Source organism: Eleutherodactylus coqui, chromosome 2 (genome assembly GCF_035609145.1).
Source record: "Eleutherodactylus coqui strain aEleCoq1 chromosome 2, aEleCoq1.hap1, whole genome shotgun sequence".
NCBI classification, from domain to species: domain Eukaryota; kingdom Metazoa; phylum Chordata; class Amphibia; order Anura; family Eleutherodactylidae; genus Eleutherodactylus; species Eleutherodactylus coqui.
The window spans coordinates 32847493-32868259 of record NC_089838.1 but is presented as its reverse complement, the minus strand read 5'-3'; positions in this window follow the sequence as shown (position 1 = coordinate 32868259).

Below are 20767 nucleotides of genomic sequence, written 5' to 3'. Positions count from 1 at the left end.
TTGGGCGCCAGAACAATGTAAAGGACTTTAAATGCCTTACTAGAGCATCTGTCATTGTTTAACAGCACTAGCCGCTGTTAAACTCCCTCTCTTTTTCGCCCAGCTGGCATAGACTCCCATAGGAGTCTATGGAACCACTGGTGTTTTGTCGTCAAAAAATAGGACAAGACCTATCTTTTGACTTGAAAGGAATATCAATGATCAAATAATGCGCCCATGTCTTATATTTTGACGTGCGATTTTTCTGGCACATCAGAAAAATTGTTTGCCTGGAGGAACTCATAGGAAACCATTGGTTCCAATAGACGCAATTTTTTGAGGTGCCTACTTTGTGTTAAATTGACACCTTGTGTGAATGAGGCCTTACAAGTGGAGTTCGGAAGATAAACCTTATGTATGTTCCACCTGTCACAATGCTTTACGCAACAGGGATCAATGTAATGTTATGGAGTGTAGTGGATCATGGTTTGTAAAGGGGTCTCATTTCTCCTTTCCTGTTTCTTGATTTATATTTTGTTGTTTGGCCATTTTTTCCTTCTATAGACAGATAGGCATGTGGGTCAATGGATGCTATTGGAAATATTATTGTGCTTTAATGTAACACTCTGTTAATGCTTATGGAATTGTTGGTGGCTGCACTTAGCAGAGTGTGAAGGTGGATGAGAAACATGGCAGACTGGAACTGTTTCAGCCCCACTGCCCATTAAGCCATTCTTCACGCTGGTAACCAGACGGGATAACGCATAACTTTCAAGAGATTGTTCTGCAACCGCCAAATAAGGAAGGGTAAGCTTCCATACAAGTTTGGGACTGAACTTCTCTGCCTACAGCCTGTCTCCGTCTTGTGCAGCCTACACCATTATTCCAGTGACCACACTTGTAAGAGATCCGATACCTTGTATGAACTGAACTCTGGAGCCCTCAACCCTGAGCGATCACTTTTGTATACCCAAATGGGAAACACCATACACAGACTGGGTGTTAAGTCTGAACTTTAATTTCTCCTTGAATCACTGCTGTTCATCTTGTTGTTTAATGTTACTAAAAGTTTTTTGAGCATCTCAAGCCTGTTCTTCCATGAGTTGAGAAAGCTACTGTCACCTATACTTCAGCCCTGCAATCGAGCTCACTATCAGTGACATGGTCATGAGCCTAGTCAGTTTAAAAGCAACCATGGTGGACCTAGTCCCGGAGAGTCCCTTGGCTCGGATTTGGGAAGCTCCTGAAGTCCAGGTGGTGGTTTCTTCTACAGCAAGCCCCCCCATGTCCACTCTTGGCCTTGGCCCCTAAGATTTCCGATCACTCCTCCACGCTAGTGAACTGTACCCTGTCCAATATGGCACTGAGGACTGAGTGCTTAGGCAGCAGAAATGCAGTTCTAAGCTCTCGCTCATGACCTGAAGGTTGTGAGTTCAATTCCCGCTTTGTTCAGGTAGCCGGCTCAGGGTCCACTCAGCCTTCCATCCTTCCGAGGTCGGTAAAATGAATATCCAGCTTGGTGGGGGGGTGGGGGTAATAAATAAATTACTTGAAAGCACTACGGAATAGGTTGGTTCTATACAAATAGCAAGATTTATTTTATTTTTATTACTTTGTAGCCACAGAGGGACATTAGTCTGCATAGAAGCTGCATAGAGAAAACAATCATGTTTTTTATCAGGACTATTTGTCTTTTTTTCAATGATTCGAAGAATATAACATATGGTTGCAAAGCATTTGCTATTGACCACTAGATGGCGCTTTGTAAAATTTCACTACCATTGCCTCCAAGAGAGTATTGTCTTTTTCTCATGACTGTGCGTACACTGAACAGCTCACCATGTGGTAAACAGTGGTACTGCAATCCAAAACATCAAATCATAATTTTAAGTAGATATTAATACGTAAGAAGTAGAAATGAAGCCTAATGATGATGCCTGTTACATCTGTATTTTAATCCCTGTAAACAACATGGTGGGAAGTGCTGTTTCTCATTACGGAAAGTCATTTTGTGTTATCTAAACATTTCCTCATCTCTTTTCCTTTTTTTTCACTGCTTGTCATTAACATTGTTATCATTCACCAAGAACATTGAGTTGCTCATCCAAATAAACCAAGTTAACTCCATTATTATTCACTAAGGCTTAGCAAATGTGTTTCTATTCAATTACCTCGCAGTCTCGCTCTTGTCCGATGTTATGCTGAAACAGTGATGTCATAAATGTCGTCTCATTCCCTCTGCAGAGACTCGCCGAGAGAAACACGAACGGAATTAAAATCCACCATTTATTCCAGAGCGAATATTACTTAATTACAGTCTATGATATAATACACAGTGCATTGTGATCTGGGGTTTCTTTGCTTAATGGGATGCATCCCTTGCTGTGAATTATTGAGTGCTCCTATAAGCTATTTATTTAACCTCATTTTGCACAAGGCTGAATTCCCTATTCGGAGGAACACATCTTTATTAACACCGATCCATAAAGAAATCAAGGGACACAAGTCTTATTTCAAATTACAAAAGCATTGCAATTAGCAGAGCCGTAGCTAGAGGCTCTGTCAACGGAACAGATCCTCCGACTAGATACCCGATGAATTTCAATAATGTCTCAAATCATTTTTTTTTTCTCATGCAAATATAGAAAATCCCAAAAATGGAGGTAAATGGCTCTTACTGGTAAATATCCTTACATGAATAGACGCATACACTACCTGCCCGCTATTGCATCTCAATCAAAGCAATTTGTGCCTCCTAAACAGATGTAAAATATTATAGCTGACAGGACGATACAGATTTCGTATTACCCAGATCTTCAGGAATGGAGCGCAATACAAGCAGCCATTTATCTCGCTTTTTTGCTACATAAATACATACCACAAATGGTTTTGATGAGTCTTTTGACTTGCAAATCACTCCAAGAAACATTTCTCCTCCATACATAACTGTGTGATTCATTTTTGTTCCTGTTTTAAATATGTATCAGCGTAAACTGTAATTTCTTGCAAGGATTTTTTAAAAATTCCAATGCGCAATTTAATGACACTGATCTTTTGAGTGTTCTTAAAGGGGTCTTTACACTGAATGGCCACTTTATTAGAGACACCCATCTAATAGTGCATTAGACCTCCTTTTGGCATTCGGAACCACAGCAGCTCATCGTAGATTCTACTAGGTTTTGCCAATCTGTTAGAAATACTTGCTCAGGCTAGACTCCAGCTAGTCTAGCACTAATGACCAGGCCTCATTTAAAGTTACTCAGATTGCTAGATTTTTCAATTTTTAAGGCCGCCTGCACACGAGCGGGTCGGATCCGGCAGCAAGAATTCTCGCCGCGGGACCCGACCCCAGAGCCTGCAGGGACGAGCACGTACTCACCCGCGCCTGGCGGCCCCGGCTATTTCATGTGTCGGCTGCGGCGCAGCCGGCGCATGCGCAGACCGGAGCCGGCGGCCGGGTGAGTGCGTGCCTTGCACAAAAATAGGACATGCCGCGGTTTGTTTGCCGTGTGAGATTTCGCGCGGCCAAACCGCGGCCGTCTGCATAGGAGTGCGTATTGTAATGCACTCCTATGCAAACTTTCAGTGGCGGAAATCCCGCGGGAAATCCCGCGGCGGGATTTCTGCCCGTGTGCAGGCGGCCTATGTGTGGACTCCCACTTACACTGATCCATGAAAAGCTTGATTTTATTCTGCACTGCGGGGTCATGCGTCTAATTTCCATACAGAGAATCTCAAATCCTAAAAGGGCCAGTGTTTTTAATAAAATGGCGATTCAGTGTACATAGGACAAAATGTAAAAGTAAGTACAATAAGGCCTCCTTCACACGGGCGACGCAATATCGCCGTGAGAAAATCGTATCAATATAGCATGTGTGTTCACTTCGCCGCGTCTTCTCTGCAGGACCCGGGCAGACTTGCTTCTAGTCTTCTGTCATCACTTCCTGGATTGGAGGTTCAAAATCAGTGCCTCTAGGAAGTGCTGGCTGTGATTGGTTCATCGAGCGCTAGCTCTGATTGGCTGAGCCACAGCACTCAAGAACCAATCACAGCCCGCGCCTCCTGGAGGTGGGGATTTTGAACCTCCAATCCAGGAAGCAAGTCTGCCTGAACTTCAGTGGAGACTCGCGGGGAGCAGCCAGGGCTTAGTTTAGGGCTTTTATAGTAGGATTTCCTACGGTAAAAGTTGCATCACACCGCATGAAAAAAAGCATTTGCATGCGATGTAATAGAGAGGAAGCCTCCATAGGGAAACATGGGCTACAAAACATAACGCATCGCAATGTCGCAGGCTACAAAACACCACTAATGTGAAAGAACACATTGGAAAGCATAGGCTTTACATACATGCCATTTGTAGCACTGTCGCATCACAAGAATATCGTGCCATTTTGTCGCCTGTGTGAAAACGGCCTAAAGTTTGCTTTAATATTGCAAAAATTTTAAGTTTAACAAACCCCTGTCACCATTTTTTTATTTAAAAAGCATAATTAGTAGAGATGAGCGAGTATACTCTGTAAAGGCAATTGCTTGAGCAAGCATTGCCTTTAGCGAGTATCTCCCCGCTCGAGATGAAATGTTCGGGTGCCGGCGCGGGGGAGCGGTGAGTAGCGGCTGTCAGCAGGGGGGAGAGAGGGAGAGAGAGAGATCTCCCCTCCGTTCCGCTCCGCTCTCCCCCGCAGCTCCCTGCCCGCCGCCGACACCCGAACGTTTCATCTCGAGCGGGCAGGTACTCGCTAAAGGCAATGCTCGCTCGAGCAATTGCCTTTACCGAGTATACTCACTCATCTCTAATAATTAGTATTACCACATCCATAAAAGTCCAATCAATTAAAATATTGAATTGTTTTTCCTGCCCAGTGAGCACCGCCAGAAGAAAGAAATACAAAATGACAGAATTTTGTTCATCCCATCTGCAATAAAAAAAAGTTAAGTAAAGAGCAATCAAAAAGTTGTATGTATCCCTACATGGTCCCAATGGAAACAACAGCTTGCTCTGCAAGAACAAGCCCTCCCACAGGGCTGTAGATGTATAAATAACAATGTTACGGGGCGAGAAGATGGTAACAGAAGCAATCTTTTAAAGGGCTGTTTTTTAAAGCAGTAATGGTAATTGTATTCTCCAACAGAATAAAGTTAAGATGTCATTTTTACCACAATGTGAACACAATTTCATGTTCTCCATATCATCCCATTTACAAATGAAAGCAGGGAATACAAAACAAAATTGAAACATGGCCCCCACAAAAAACATTTTTCTTAACGTAGTATGACTCATGCAAAAAGTAAAAAATGCTACATCCAAGCATGTAAATTGCCTCCATAGGAGAAGGGTCTGAACTTCCAGGCTGTATGATCTTGGCAAGGCTTACACCTGCCCATGATCCACCACTGGACTATATGTTGTCAGAACACAAGATCTAGCTAGTAATTGGAGTAATAAAATAGTTATTGATCGACTTTTCTATTCTTCGTTTCATCTTCTTGCGGACTGGACCAAATAACTTCAGGCGGCGAGGAATGGGACCCGGGTGATGTCATGACATCAGCCTTAGCTGACACGATCCCCACGTTGGAGCATGCTCACCGTCATTCCCGAGCTGAGCGCCTACAGGAGCACATCTTTGAGCATGGTGGAATTGCTTGGCTGGGAGGTGCTATCGCCCAGTCAGTCCAGCATTAGACTTTGCACATTTATTCTGGCTCCTCCTCTAGGAGGGTGCTGGTTATTCTGTTTGTCAAGTATAACTAGCTAGCACCCTTTGAGAAGATCTTGCTGGTCTGGTTTTTGGAATTTTATCTGAAGAATGCTATCTGAAGGTGTTTGGTCCCATCTGCAGTTTCCTGTATGACCTTAGTCTTCAGGCAAGCTATGTATCCTACATATTCACCTTGATGCCCTGAGTCTTAGGCCGCATGCACACAACTGGATTCCACATGTGGGATCCCGCAGCATAATCTGACCCGGTGCCCAGCCGGTAACCCCTGCGTAATTGTCCAGATGTTTTTTATCTGTACTGCAGATGTGCCATCTGGCGCACATGCGCCGTACAGATGTGACCATGCCGTCTCTAGGAAATGATGCAGATTCTGGTGCCTTTCCTTAGTGATGATTGCGGAAGGACCGCGGGTCGGACAGCTTCCATTGACTTCAACGGAAGCCGTCCACATGGAATCCGGCTCAAAATATAAAAGAATTATGTGATTTTTCCCCCGCGAGTGGAAAATCACAATTGATTTCCGCTCGTGGGCATGGAAACCCACTTTTACATTCCATGCTATGGAAGGTATTTGCTGCAGAATCCGGAGGCAGACGCATGCTCCGTATTCTGCAATGCAAATCCGTACGTGTGCATTGGGCCTAAGTCATCATTCATATACTATAGTGTTATTTATTCTTTGCCGCTGTTCCCTGCTTTCCTTCTAGTGAAAATTAGGGTTGCTCCAGGTTCCTCATCATGGCGATCACTCCGCGTTTAGGCAGGCATCCCTTGTGTCTGAGGTTTTGGGTCAGATTCCTTTTCTCACCCCTTTTCTTTTCTTTATATATATATTTTGTGCTCTCTGTGTTTATTATTTTGTGTATATATCCTTTCTGTTACAACCTTATATTTACACTCTTGCAGACCCTGTAGGGTAAGAGCCCTGCAAGGACGTAACAGCAGTTTTTTAATTGGCTGCACAAAAACTGGAACAGGTGGCTGATATGTGCTTGCTTCTTACAGTGTAATATTCTCTATAACCAAGTCTGTTCATTCGGAAGCTTTGGCAATGCGATGACATGATGCTAGACGAAAACTTCTCATGTGAGTGCAAACTATAACCAAGCTTCACATGTAAGGAGTTATTTCTTGACTATTGCCCTATTATGCTGCAGTACAGCTTCTCTGGCTCTTACCATTGTGCATGAACTAATGTACACCTGCAAATTATTTTAATGTTCACCAAGTACTTAGTAAAACATATTTATCTGTTATATGGACTCCGTTATTAGAGTATGAACCTAGAAAGGGAATTAGGAATAATAACAGGCTTCTCAAATAGCAATAAAGGGGGTTTCAGCAAATAAAGGCCATTCACTATATGCTGAAAAGTTTTCCAGTTATAATTTCGGTATGGTTTCATTCGCTCGGCGTATATTTCATGTGAACACCGCCATTTATTTTGTGCCAAAAATCTGCATACTTTCCACATTCTATTGATTAAAATGAAGATTTTCTTGCAGCAGTGGTGAGATCGCTCCCGGATTGACGAAGTCCGGTGCAGGTTTTAGATATGGTTCTGCACCTTCTTGCTCAGTAGGTGTGATGTAATGTGCTCACATCTGTGGGTAATTAGCTGGCTATTTACTGGGCTGCATACTGAGCTAAGATGCTGTGTATTGTCAGTTGTTTGCTGTCTGAGCTGGCAGTAGTGGCTCCTGTGGACAGCGTGGTATCCGGTGTGACCATACTCCGGACGACTCCGTGTGCTGCGGCTTCACCACCAGCCAAGTAGGGTTACTTAGGTCCCAGGAATGAGTGCAGGTCCACATCAATCAAGGCAATCAGTCTGCCGTGTTAGGCAGGGCTCTCAAAAACGTTTGATTTGTGTGCCCGTTCACCAAATTTTTCTCAACCGACGTAGTATATATCGGCCAGCCATGAAAATGGCCGGCTGATATCCACTTGTGTAAAAGAAGCCTCAGACTGAGTGTATAACTCGTGTCCTCTGTGAGGAGGAGTTAAAATATATGTATACAAGCTAATGCTGATTGGCTAGCTGGGATACACACCTCCCAGCCAACCAATCTGTTCACATACCAGCAGAGAAGTATCCCCGTCAGTGTCGAGCCCTGAAATGAAAATGAATATGTGCCAGTCTGAGGTCCCGATCCTCCGATATGCACATCGAGCCGTGACACTGGGCACATGGGCACTGAACCACATCATGCCTAATGCACACCCTATGTGGGAACCCTGCAATTATACTCATGCTTGCAAACACTCCCACTCTCTCTTACGTGATAGACTCAATAGATCTTCCCCAGAATATTGCTTCTCGTCATTAAGGATTTATTTTGTACTTCACACAAATTTATATCAATAATTTGCAGTATAAGAAATTCTGGTTCAGCATGCCCGTACAGGCTCTTACTCAGGGCTCATGGCCACGGCCTTGTTTTGCGGAGACGCGTGATACGCGGTGAATTGTGTCAATGGACTTTCATTGATGCATGTACACATGCGTGTAGACACTGCGTACAGGTACAAAAGGGAAATAAATCGCAATATGCTCTATTTCTCTGCATAGTAGCAGAGCCCTGTATGTAGGCCGAGCCCTATGCACTTGTATGGGCTGCGTATGATACGGTGTCCATATGCAATACATTGCGTATGGGAGGCGGGGAATAAAAAAAAAATCACACTGCGCATGTCTGTGTGATACGCGGGCATGCGCAGTACCATACACAGAGCGAATGGCTGCAAAATGCTGTGAGGTGACTCATAGTGCTGTATGCATACAGTAGTGGACATGAGCCCTAATTATAAGTAGGTAGTATAGTAGACCTGTGCAGACCATCACATCTGTACTGTGTTGTGGTATACTTCAGTGCAATATAAAGATTAGAAGTAAATAAATATACAGTATTATAAGGCTGGGTTCACACGGGGCGGACTTGCCGCGGAATTTCCGTGCGGAATTGCGTTGCGGCAAATCCGCCTGTGGCCGCTAATCCCTGCATTAGCCAGCTATGTGGATGAGATTTGTCAAAAGCCGGGACTGCGGCGCGAATTCCCAGGGTGCAGCATGTTTTTTTTTGTTTTTTTTCTGCTACGGTCACGCTCTCCTCTATGGGAGAGACAGCCGCAACAGAAAAGCATGCGGTGAAGCCACTCCCTCCAAAACCCATGGATAAGTGTCGTGTGTCGGTGGAAATCTCGCTGTTTTTCGCTGCAGCAAAACTGCGAGATTTCCGCTGCAAATATGACCCGTGTGACCCCAGCCTAAGGGTGAAGCCACACGAACGTATATCGGCTCGGCGTGAAAACGTTGTCCTCGTGTGCAGGGGGGGGGGGGGGAGGCTGGAAGAGCCAGGAGCAGGAACTGAGCTCCCGCCCCCCTCTCCGCCCCTCTGCACTATTTGCAATGGGGAGAGGTGGGACGGGGCGGGGCTAATTCATGGAATTTAGCCCCGCCCCACCTCTTCCCATTGCAAATAGTGCAGAGGGGCGGAAAGGAGGCAGAGAGGGGGCGGGAGCTCAGTTCCTGCTCCTGGCTCTTCTATCCACTCCCTCTGCACAGGAGGACAACGTATATTGGCTCGGCGTAAAACCGGCGTGTGACTTCACCCTAAATGTATCAAATCCTAAACATAAAACAACTGCTGGCTATATTATACTACTGAGTGCTGATTATCTTGCGATCATGCCGAGCATTTGTCTCAATAGCTAGTTTAGTTTAAAGCTTTATGTATTACAGCACTAATTTGCAGAAATGGAAGATATTTCAAAGCGTGGTACCTTAAATGGACTGGACAGAAATAAGTATGCATCACTGTCTAGGGACTAAACAATGTTTAATGTAGCTGCTTGAAGGTGTTCAGGAGCATTACTAATCCAGGGCTGACAATCAATAACCATTTACAATTAAGTGAGCACTTTGGTTAATGGATTTTGATGGGTCAATGCTTCTTAAAATTAAAACAAAGTAAAACTTAGTAAAGATTTCCAGGCTAAGATCAAGATGGAGCCCCAGGTGGGTTTCCTACATATACCAAATATTCTATTACTGCTTCATTTTAGGATAATATCGATGAAGTGAAAGCTCAGTTTAGTTTTGTTCATTACATTAACACAGATGTGATGTAACTAGAGATGAGCGAGCACCAAAATGCTCGAGTGCTCGTTACTCGAGTCGAACTTTCAGTGATGCTCAAGAGTTCGTTTCGAGTAACGAACCCCATTGAAGTCAATGGGCGACTTGAGCATTTTTGTATATGACTGGTGCTCCGCTAAGGTTTTCATTTGTGAAAATCTTAGCAAATCACCAAAGTCATGTAAAAAACACAGAAATGGATAGGGCAGGCGAGGAGCAACATGCAGGGCTGCATTTCGGGCTCCGAGGTCTCACTATTAGGCCACAATAGTGGCAAGAGTGAGACCCCCCCCCCCCCTACTGTCAGCATAACGATCGTTCTCCTCTGCCACAGCTGTAACAGCTGTGGCAGAGAAGAACGATGTTAGCCCATTGAATTCAATCGAGCCGGCAATACAGCCGGCTCCATTGAAAGCAATGGGCTGCCGGCGAGCGTGGGATGAATTTTCGGGAAGGACTTAAAAATAAAAGCCCTTACCTGAAAAAGAAAGATTTTAGTGTAAAAAAGAATAAAAATGCAGGCATTCTCGTCAATGGAGCCGCTGCTGCTGCCGGCGACTCCATTGAAGACAATGGTCCGCTGGCACACCTGAATTCTTTTTCAGGGAAAGGCTTTACATATAAGCCATTCCCTGGAAATGAATTAAAAGTGATTTAAAAAGCGAAAAAAATAGATACTCACCTCCCTTCAGCTGCCAGGGCACAGCTGCGTCTTCTCCTGTTGTCCCCTGCACTGTGGTGCTGAACTGCTGTCATTCAGCTGAGAGCTGCGCTGAGCCAATCAGAGGCAGCATTCACTCACCCATTCATGAATTCATGAATGAGTGTGAGTGAGATCTGCCTCTGATTGGTCAGGCTGTGACCAATCAGAGGCAGCTCATTCAGCAGGCGGGGATTTTAAATCCCCGGCTGCTGAATACTACTCACAGCTGTTCAGAGCAGTTTAGGAGAACTGCCAGCTGGCCGCAGCTGAACTCCGTCTGCCGGGACCAGGTGAGTATATATATATTTTTTTATTTTTACACATTTCTGGATGAATTGCAGGGAAGGGCTTATATATTTAAGCCCTTCCTGAAAATTCATTGTGCGATCGCCGGCAGCCCATTGCTTTCAATGGAGCCGGCTGTGTTGCCGGCTCCATTGAATTCAATGGGCTAACATCGTTCTGCCAGGACAAGGTGAGTATATATTTTTTTTTTACTTTTTACACATTTTACGATGATTTTCAGGTAAAGGCTTATATTTTTAAGCCCTTACCGAAAATTCATCCCGCGCTAGCCGGCAGCCCATTGCTTTCAATGGAGCCGGCTGTATTGCCGGCTCCATTGAATTCAATGGTCAGTGCTCGTTTAATCGAGACGAGCACCGCGTGGTGCTCGTCTCGAGTAACGAGCATCTCGAGCACCCTAATACTCGAACGAGCATCAAGCTCGGACGAGTATGCTCGCTCATCTCTAGATGTAACCTGTAGGAATCAAATCATTCATATAGCAGGAGCTACAGAAAAACACTAAACTCCTTCCAAACTTTTTATATTTAAATATTTACATATTTTATATGTAAATTCCAGCCACATGACAAAGGGTTAAACTATATATATATATATATATATATATATATATATATATATATATATATATATATATATAGTAGTGCAGTACACAGAAGGGCCTGTAGAGGGCCAGAGACAGGACTTCTGGTGTGAGGGTTAACCAAGGGGTGGAGCAGGAACGAGATAAAAAAAAGCCAGTTCCTACCAAGGAGGGAGAGAGAGGGCCAGCGGAGCATAGGGAGGTGCTGCAGGCTGGTGGCCTAAAATGCGAGAGTCCGACAGGGATGACGCCCCTGAACTCACCCAAGCTGAGTGGAGGCTGGTAGCCTAGAAAAGGCAGAGTCCGACAGGGATGACGCCCCTGGACTCCCACTCAAGTTGGGGTGCTTATGGACATTGTGTAATGTGATGTGCTACGCTCTGACGTGCTGTGCAATAAACGCTGGCAGGAGCCAGACAAAGATATCTGCTATTCCTGAGCCGTATTTACCCGTGCGGTGCGTCATTTCTGGTACGAGAGACTAGCAATCCCAAGGCAAGAGTACCCCCCTTGCTCCAATATATATATATATATATATATATATATATATATATATATATATATATATATATAATTAGCTTTATATAGATTAACAGACATTTAGGAAATGAAATGTAATTTAATAAGCATTCTAAGTATAGATATTGGGGATGTCTTCTCTCCAGTATGTCTCATCAATGTCCGATCAGTAAGCAATGAGCACCTTGACCCCTAACCTAACCCTATTGATTTAATCACCTATCCTTTCTATGTCAACAATCAATCTAAAACCACAGTAAACATCCATTGGAAGATACAAAGCAAGGGGCATCACTGTCACTTGCTAATTATCTTTTCTTCTCAAATGGCACAAGGGATGCAGAATGACAGATAACATTAAAGGAGATGTCCCGCGCCGAAACGGGTTTTTTTTTTTTTCAACCCCCCCCCCCCGTTCGGCGCGAGACAACCCCGATGCAGGGAAGTAAAGGAAGCTTACCGGAGCGCTTACCTTAATCCCCGCGCTCCGGTGACTTCAATACTTACCGCTGAAGATGGCCGCCGGGATCCTCTGTCTTCGTGGACCGCAGCTCTTCTGTGCGGTCCACTGCCGATTCCAGCCTCCTGATTGGCTGGAATCGGCACGTGACGGGGCGGAGCTACACGGAGCCGCTCTCTGGCACGAGCGGCTCCATAGAAGACTACAGAAGACCCGGACTGCGCAAGCGCGGCTAATTTGGCCATCGGAGGGCGAAAATTAGTCGGCACCATGGAGACGAGGACGCTAGCAACGAAGCAGGTAAGTATAAAACTTTTTATAACTTCTGTATGGCTCATAATTAATGCACAATGTATATTACAAAGTGCATTATTATGGCCATACAGAAGTGTATAGACCCACTTGCTGCCTCGGGACAACCCCTTTAACTCAAAGGCAAAGTGTTACATCAGTGCAGAATATAACCTAAATGTCCTACCCGGATGTAAGTATACTCTAGTACAAATACTGGTAGCACAAATATGAATAAGGAAACACAATACAGGGAAATGGGGACCTGACACTAGACCTCTGATAATAGGACACACCATACCATGCACATAGTATCTTGATTATCCTTCTGGGAATTGTGATGAGCAGCCTACTATTTAAGGCCGCCTGTCCACGGGTGCTGCGGTTTCCCTAAGCGGATAGCCGCCGCGGGAGAACGCTAAAGTCACCGCGATTTTCTGCGAAGAACCTATTATTCATGATAGGTTCATTACGGAAAATCACAGCCAAATTGCGGCATGCAGTGATTTTAATACGTGAGCGGAAAATTGCAGCGGATTTCCGCTCGTATACATCGGACTGTGCTTTCCATAGTTATCCTATGGAAAGCATTCATTGCGTAAAGCCTGGTTTAGATGCAAAGTTTATGACTCCAAAGATGTGTTTTGAGCGATAATCGTTGTGTGCATTTAGAGGGCAAAGTGATCACTCAAATGTCAGCACTTTGCGCTCCAAGCGGGGTGTGCAGAAGACAAGCATGGCCGCTTATCTTCTGCATCCAGCTATTCTCTTCTCGGAGCGCTGGGCTGTTATACAGCCGAGCGCTCTGAGGAGGGTATGCAGAGCACAGCTAGACCACTGTGTTCTTCATACCCCGGCTGTTGATAGAGCATTCAGCTGGTATACAGCTGTGCGCTCCGTGCAGAATATGAAGAACACTGCTGGACCACTGTGTTCTTCATACCCCGGCTGTTCATAGAGCACTCAGCTGGTATACAGCTGTGCGCTCCTTGCGGAGTATGAAGAACACAGCTGGAGCACTGTGTTCTTCATACCCCGGCTGTGTTCACAGAGCAGGACACAGCTGAAACAATAGTATCAGCTGTATCCCACTGTGAACTCCTGATAAGGCTGATCGTTCTCTTTCAGCATGCTGAAAGAGAACGATTAGCGATTCGTTAACGAAAACTGCACAATGTCAGTGCAGTTAGACACAACGATTATCGCTCAAAAGACGGCTTTTGAGCAAATTTTTTGCGATAATAGTTGTGTCTAAATGGACCTTTACCCATGTGCAGATTATCGCCACGGATAGCGCAATGATATATCGCCTGTGGACAGAAGGCCTTATATTTTAATCCAAAGACAAGCTGAGTCAGAGATACCAGGCAGCTGCTTATCTTCTTTCTATAGCAAAACTATACGTACTCCACCAATGGTTTCTTCGAGCAGCGCAGGAAGGGGAGTATTGAAGCGCCATACAAGAACAATATATCTCCAATGCTTAGTAACAAAAGCTGCATAATAACCTTTTCCCTATTTTGGAGGTAGGCTTTAAAGGGGTTACCCAGTTGTAAACTATTTATGGCCTATCATCAGGATATGTCATCTGTTGTAAAACAACAGGTGTCTGTCACCCTGGACCCTGACCAATCAGCTGTTCACTGGGCCACTGCAGTCATACACTGAGCTGCTTTCTGCAGAAAGCAGGCAGCTCCATTCCCAATGCACTGGCCAAGCTGGGTATTGTAGGCTAACTTCTCATTGAAATAAATGGGAGCTTGGCCTGGCCACTGCAGTAAAAAGTGTCTGCTTCTGCAGAAGCAATTTCAGTGCACAATTGCAGCAGCCCAGTGAACAGCAGATCAGAGCAATGGACTCTTTTCAATCTATGATTAATGACAAGCCCTGAGGATAGGCCCGCAATGGCGAACCTATGACACGCGTGTCAGCACTGGCCATAGTCGCTGACACGCGGCTGCTGTCGGCCGTTCACCCCGTTGGAAAATACCGCGACTCCCCTGCTGGTACTCACTAACCAGCGCTGATCCCGGTGCACACTGTGATGTCAGTGTGCAGCCAGGATCCTCCTCCCTCCGTCCCCCAACGTCTCCTACCTGTTGGTTCCACGGGAGCGTCCAGAGGAGAAGGCGTCCTGCAACACACTGACGTCACAGTGTGCGCCGGAGATCATCGCTGCTGGAGGGCGTGGAGGCCAGCGGACGTGGATGGGGGTGAGTACGCAGGTCTTGGGGGCCACTGTCGCTGCTGGGGGGGGGGGTCCGCTGTGGGGTCCACTGTTGCTGCTGGGGGGTCTGCTGTCGCTGCTGGGGGGGCCGCTGTCACTTCTGGAGGGTCCGCTGTGGGGGCCACTGTCGCTGCTGGGGGAGTCCGCTGTCGCTGCTGGGGGGGTCCGCTGCCGGGGTCCGCTGTCGCTGCTGGGGGGGGGGTCCGCTGTCGCTGCTGGGGGGTCCACTGTCGCTGCTGGGGGGTCCACTGTTGCTGCTGGGGGGTCTGCTGTCGGGGTCCACTGTGGGGGCCACTGTCCCTGCTGGGGGGTCCGCTGTCGCTGCTGGGGGGTCCGTTGTGGGTGCCGCTGTCGCTGCTGGGGGGTCTGCTGTCGCTGCGGGGGGGTCCACTGTGGGGGGCCACTGTCGCTGCTGAGAGGTCCGCTGTCGCTGCTAGGGGGCCGCTGCTGGGGGGCGCTGTCACCGCTGGGGGCTGCTGTGGGGGGCACTGTCACTGCTGGGGGTCATCATTACTAAGATGAGTGAGGGGGAGGCTGGGAGAGGCGATGGCCTGTGCTATGGGTGTTTTAGGTTTACTAAATACAGTTATATATTACAATTATACTTTTTTTGTTATTTAAACTATAAAAATCGCAAATTTATGGATTTTTTCTCGAAGTGACACACCACCCGAGTTATGCTCGGTTTTTTGGTGAATTTTGGCACACCGAGCTCAAAAGGTTGCCCATCACTGGAATAGGCTGTAAATAGTTTACAACCAGACAACTTTTTCAATTCTTTTCCAACTCACCATGTCTGAAAACGGGCTAAGGAAAGATGGATGCTGGAGGTCCCTATTTGGTAAAAAGCCCCTGGGTGGTTGCCCCTTTTGTCATCCCTGCAATCCAAGAATTTGTTAAAGATTGTTGTACTAAAATACAAAACTGGACAAATGAATATACGGCAGCGATGTTAAACTTACACAACATCCACCTACTGCATGAATTCATGGTCGGATTTAACCTGTTTCTAATCATCAAAGATAATCTGGAACATTCAGTTCTGTGTGGGTTTCCAGACCAGGCTTGGTAAGTTTTCAGCTGATGAAAGGCCTTGATTTTCTATGTCAGCCCACTGAGCCTTTAATATACTTTGAAGATAATGAACTCGTCACAAGAATAAGAAAAAAATGTAAAAAAAAAACACAGCTGAAGTCTTGCAGCACATTTATAGAATTTATGCCTGCTTAGAAAAGCTTTCGCTACAGTCTTACGCTGTATTAGCAGAGACATTCAAAATGTGATAGATCAATAAAATATATAGTGTACTCCTATTTTTACTGCTGTTTCTGTCTCACAATGGCAGGGGCTGTAAAAACACAATGTGAGGAAATATGGTTCCGGATAATGTAAAATCTCCACTAGGCATGGCTTACAATTTGATAGTGGAATCTGTGGGCCTGGCAATTCTTAAAGGATGAGTTGAAAGCTCTGTTCTCTGTTCCTTATGCTCTTTGGCTATGCTTGAGAAGAGTTATAGAATTTGTCAATTGTCTGCTTACACCCTCAATTCCTTGGATGATTCTCTTTTCAGTCTCCATAGTTACAAGGTTTTTTTTGCATCTAAGTCTAATTAAATGTAACACATTTAAAGTGATACCTACCATTTTGATTATTCATTGCATGACATCAGCTTTAGTTATGAATGTTTTCATTTTCCTATTATTGATATTAGTAATTAAGGAGGTATTTCTATCTCACGCTTGTATGGTATATCCACAGGATATGCCATAAAAGTCTTATAGGTGTGGATTCTCAGCTACCTTGAGTTAGGCCATGGCCATGGATGGAAATAGCCAAGTGCCCTGTGCTACGCTGTTTCCGTAACTCATATAGAAGTCAATGGCAGTTAGCACAGCGAGCTATGCTGCTTCCGTAACGCTCATTGACATCCATGAGAGTTACGCAAACAGTGTAGCTGAAGGCAGCTCGGCTGTTTCCATCTTCCCAGATGCTTGGCCGACTTGTAGTCAGCAATGTTCCTATCTTGGCCATATCTTCCCAAGATGGGAATATTCCTTTAGGCAAGGTCTACATGGTGACATTTGTTGCGCAAGATGTCACATGTAAGGTTATATCCGTTGATTGTCCACTCAACTAGTCATGGGTGATGTTGTTTCTGTGACTAGTCATGCAGTCTATGCTGTGATAATGCCAATTCTGGCGTGACTTACTTCCCAAAGAGCACAGAGGTGAGGGAAAAAACAAAGACATTATTCACAGAAAAAGCCAAAAATACAATACCTGAAGGTCTGCAAAGCAGACACGGTCGCCATAGGGTAGGCACAATCACCATCGGCACAATCGCAGTAGGGCAGGCGCAATGGCCGTAAGCCCTGGAGATATGTAGTCAGCCAGACAACAATGTGTGGAGGAGCAGCTTGTTCCTGGCAGGCTAATATGCAGTCACCCACTCAACCCAGCCCAGATTGGGGAGGAGTGACTGCATATACTAATAGCCTGCACATGTGAACGATACCAAAGATGCCAGCCATAGATGGATGGTGACCCACCATACAGGATATCAACCCTGGCTGATATAACAGCGGGTTGCCCTGTATCTCTAAAGTGGGCCACACTGGCTGACATCTTGGGCTCCCCCACCAACTAGCAAACTACATACAAAAGTACTAATGCATACTAATAAAATGCGGGTGTTGGTACTGCATTTTGGCCAAAACGCATAGGCTGACAAGCCGCGCCGAGGCCACACCACTTCCGTCAGTACCTACGCTAACTCACTATAAATTACATAAAATCACAGAGGTGAGGGAAAAAAAACAAAGACATTATTTACAGAAAAAGCCAAAAATACAATACCTGAAGGTCTGCAAAGCAGACACGGTCGCTATAGGCACGATCGCCATAAGGCAGGCACAATCGCCATCGGCACAATCGCCGTAGGGCAGGCGCAATGGCCGTAAGCCCTGGAGATATGCAGTCAGCCAGACAATATAGTGGAGGAGCAGCTTGTTCTTGGCAGGCTAATATGCAGTCACCCACTCAACCCACCCCAGATTGGGGAGGAGTGACTGCATATACTAATAGCCTGCACATGTGAACGATACCAAAGATGCCAGCCTATGGCGACCGTGTCTGCTTTGCAGACCTTCAGGTATTGTATTTTTGGCTTTTTCTGTGAATAAATACTTCCCAAAGAGAGTTTGACATCACCAAGGTCTATTCTGAAATACCACACATGCTCTGTTAAAGGGGTTGCAAGTGGGTCTATACACTTCTGTATGGCCATATTAATGCACTTTGTAATGTACATTGTGCATTAATTATGAGCCATACAGAAGTTATTCACTTACCTGTTCCGTTGCTGGCGTCCTCGTCTCCATGGTGCCGTCTAATTTTCAGCGTCTAATCGCCAGATTAGACGCGCTTGCGCAGTCCGGTCGTCTTCTTTTCTGAATGGGGCCGCTCGTGCCGGAGAGCGGCTCCGTGTAGCTCCGCCCCGTCACGTGCCGATTCCAGCCAATCAGGAGGCTGGAATCGGCAATGGACCGCACAGAAGCCCTGCGGTCCACCGAGGGAGAAGATCCCGGCGGCCATCTTCAACCGGTAAGTAAGAAGTCACCGGAGCGCGGGGATTCAGGTAAGCGCTGTGCGTTTTTTTTTTTAAGTCCCTGCATCGGGTTTGTCTCGCGCCGAACGGGGGGGCTGTTGAAGAAAAAAAAAACCCATTTCGGCGCGGGACAACCCCTTTAAGTGCAGCTTCATTGGCATGCACAGTGAAGAAAAGTGTAGTTGCCAAGGCTTAATTAGCTGAATATTGTATCCTGTTTTTACATTTAACCTCCTAAAGGGAAGAAGTCAGAACATAGTTTCAGGCACCTATTAACAGGCTTGTGTTTTCTACCTAAACTCCTGAAGAATGAAAGCAGAATTTCTAGTGCCATCTATTGGACACCAATCCTGTAAGTCAATATCCAACCTTCTGATAGGCCTTGCAATCTTTTGTCTTGTTACGAGGTCTGTTAAAATAGCAGTCATTGACTTATAGGGTTGCTATCCAGGACCTGCTTTCTTCAAGCCAACTTGAAGGCTTGAAGAATCTGCTTTCTTTCTTCACGCCAACATGGAGGGCCCCAAAAAGAGAAATATTTTTCCCCTGTTCTGGCTAAATTCCTAGTTCTTTTTTTGCCGGGGACAATCGGCATTACAATAACAGCCAAGCAAGTTTCACAATGCTGTTTCCAAAACTCCTATAGAAGTAAATGGGAGTTACACAAACAGAGAAGCGTAGCAATCTATACTGTTTTTGTAACTCTCAGGTTATGGAAATGGGGTAGCTCAGTGTGCTATGCTGTTTGAGTAACTTCTACTGACTTCTCTAGGAGTTAAGGAAACAATGTACCCCATCTGATCTTGGCTGTTTCAGTCCTTCTGACCACAATGTATAAAGCAGTAAGATTTGAGTGAACCAAACATGGTTTTACTGGTTTGGTTCATTTAACACTAGTCCTGAACACTAATTTATAACACTGTGTAAAAGCCATGAATGCCCGATATAACACTCTGTGTTATATACCAGTCTTAAGGGTTTTAGTGAACTTCAGGCTCAGTTCGAACTAATTAGTTTTTCAAAAGCTCAGCTAACTGGCCAAACTGAACTTTTCAAAAATTTGCTCATCACTAAATGCAATGTTCCCATCACAACCATGTTTTCCCAAGATCAAGCAGTGGAGAAGAACAAATACCCACAAGCTGTGTCCCACTTGTGGTTTCCTTTATTGTATAAACATCACGGGCAGAGAGGTCCACAAATACAATGGACAACAAGGGCCACGGCTGTTTGGCATGTTCCCATTTATTCAGGCCTTATTTAAGCAGTTCCGACTTATTCTCTTGATTAGTGGATGTTTGCCCAAGATGGTAGCACCCTTTTGGTATTGGGTCCCTGTACACATAACAGTTGATTACCAGTGGTCACATAAGTAGGATTGTTTTATTTTTTGCATAGACCCTTCTCACTAAAGCAGACAACCCCTCTATAGATTTGAGGCTGAGGAAATATCATTCTATTTGTCATCATATAGTCTGGGAAAGACAAGTGTCCACTGTAGGTTCTCCCCCTGCTTTCTTAGAAAGACATACAACTAAGGATCATCTCTTAAAATGGCAAGAGAAGACAAATCACGAATTTACATTATGTGATGATTTTTGGAAACTTTTGAAAACTTAACTCTACGCAACCGAGTTCATTAGAAGTGGAACTTATCAGAAAGTTAAGATATATGAGGATCTGAAGCCAAATGTGTTAAATACCTTTAATGCACCTGCTTAGGAGTGGATATTTGTTAAATGCAGCACAAAATACGCCATTTTACTGACCATTAGGCATGTAATAAGCTGCATCTTGTCTTAACACCACTTAGTAAAGTAGCTTGTAAATACCAGATTTAAAAGAAAAGCACAACCTAAAGCTGACAACGAATACGTTGTAGAACTTATGCCTCATTTAGCATATGAGCATGTGACTTCTATGCATTCCATATGCTCCATATGGAGGATGCATAAAGCTATGCTAATATGATAAGCAGCAATGATTCCGCTCATTGTTTTAACATAATTTGCATCAACACCGTGTGCGAAGAGTGGTTGTAATTGGCAGCAGGAGGAGTAAAGAAAAGAATTCCTTCCACTTGGATGACAATGATAATTGATAACTGTCTTCATTTGCATACCTGCTTGCATCATTGAAACCAGAAATGGATACATATTAACACAGACTGCTTTGTAATCTGGTGTCAAATGCATCAAACCTGATAATAAAGTTTATTACGTCTAATAGAT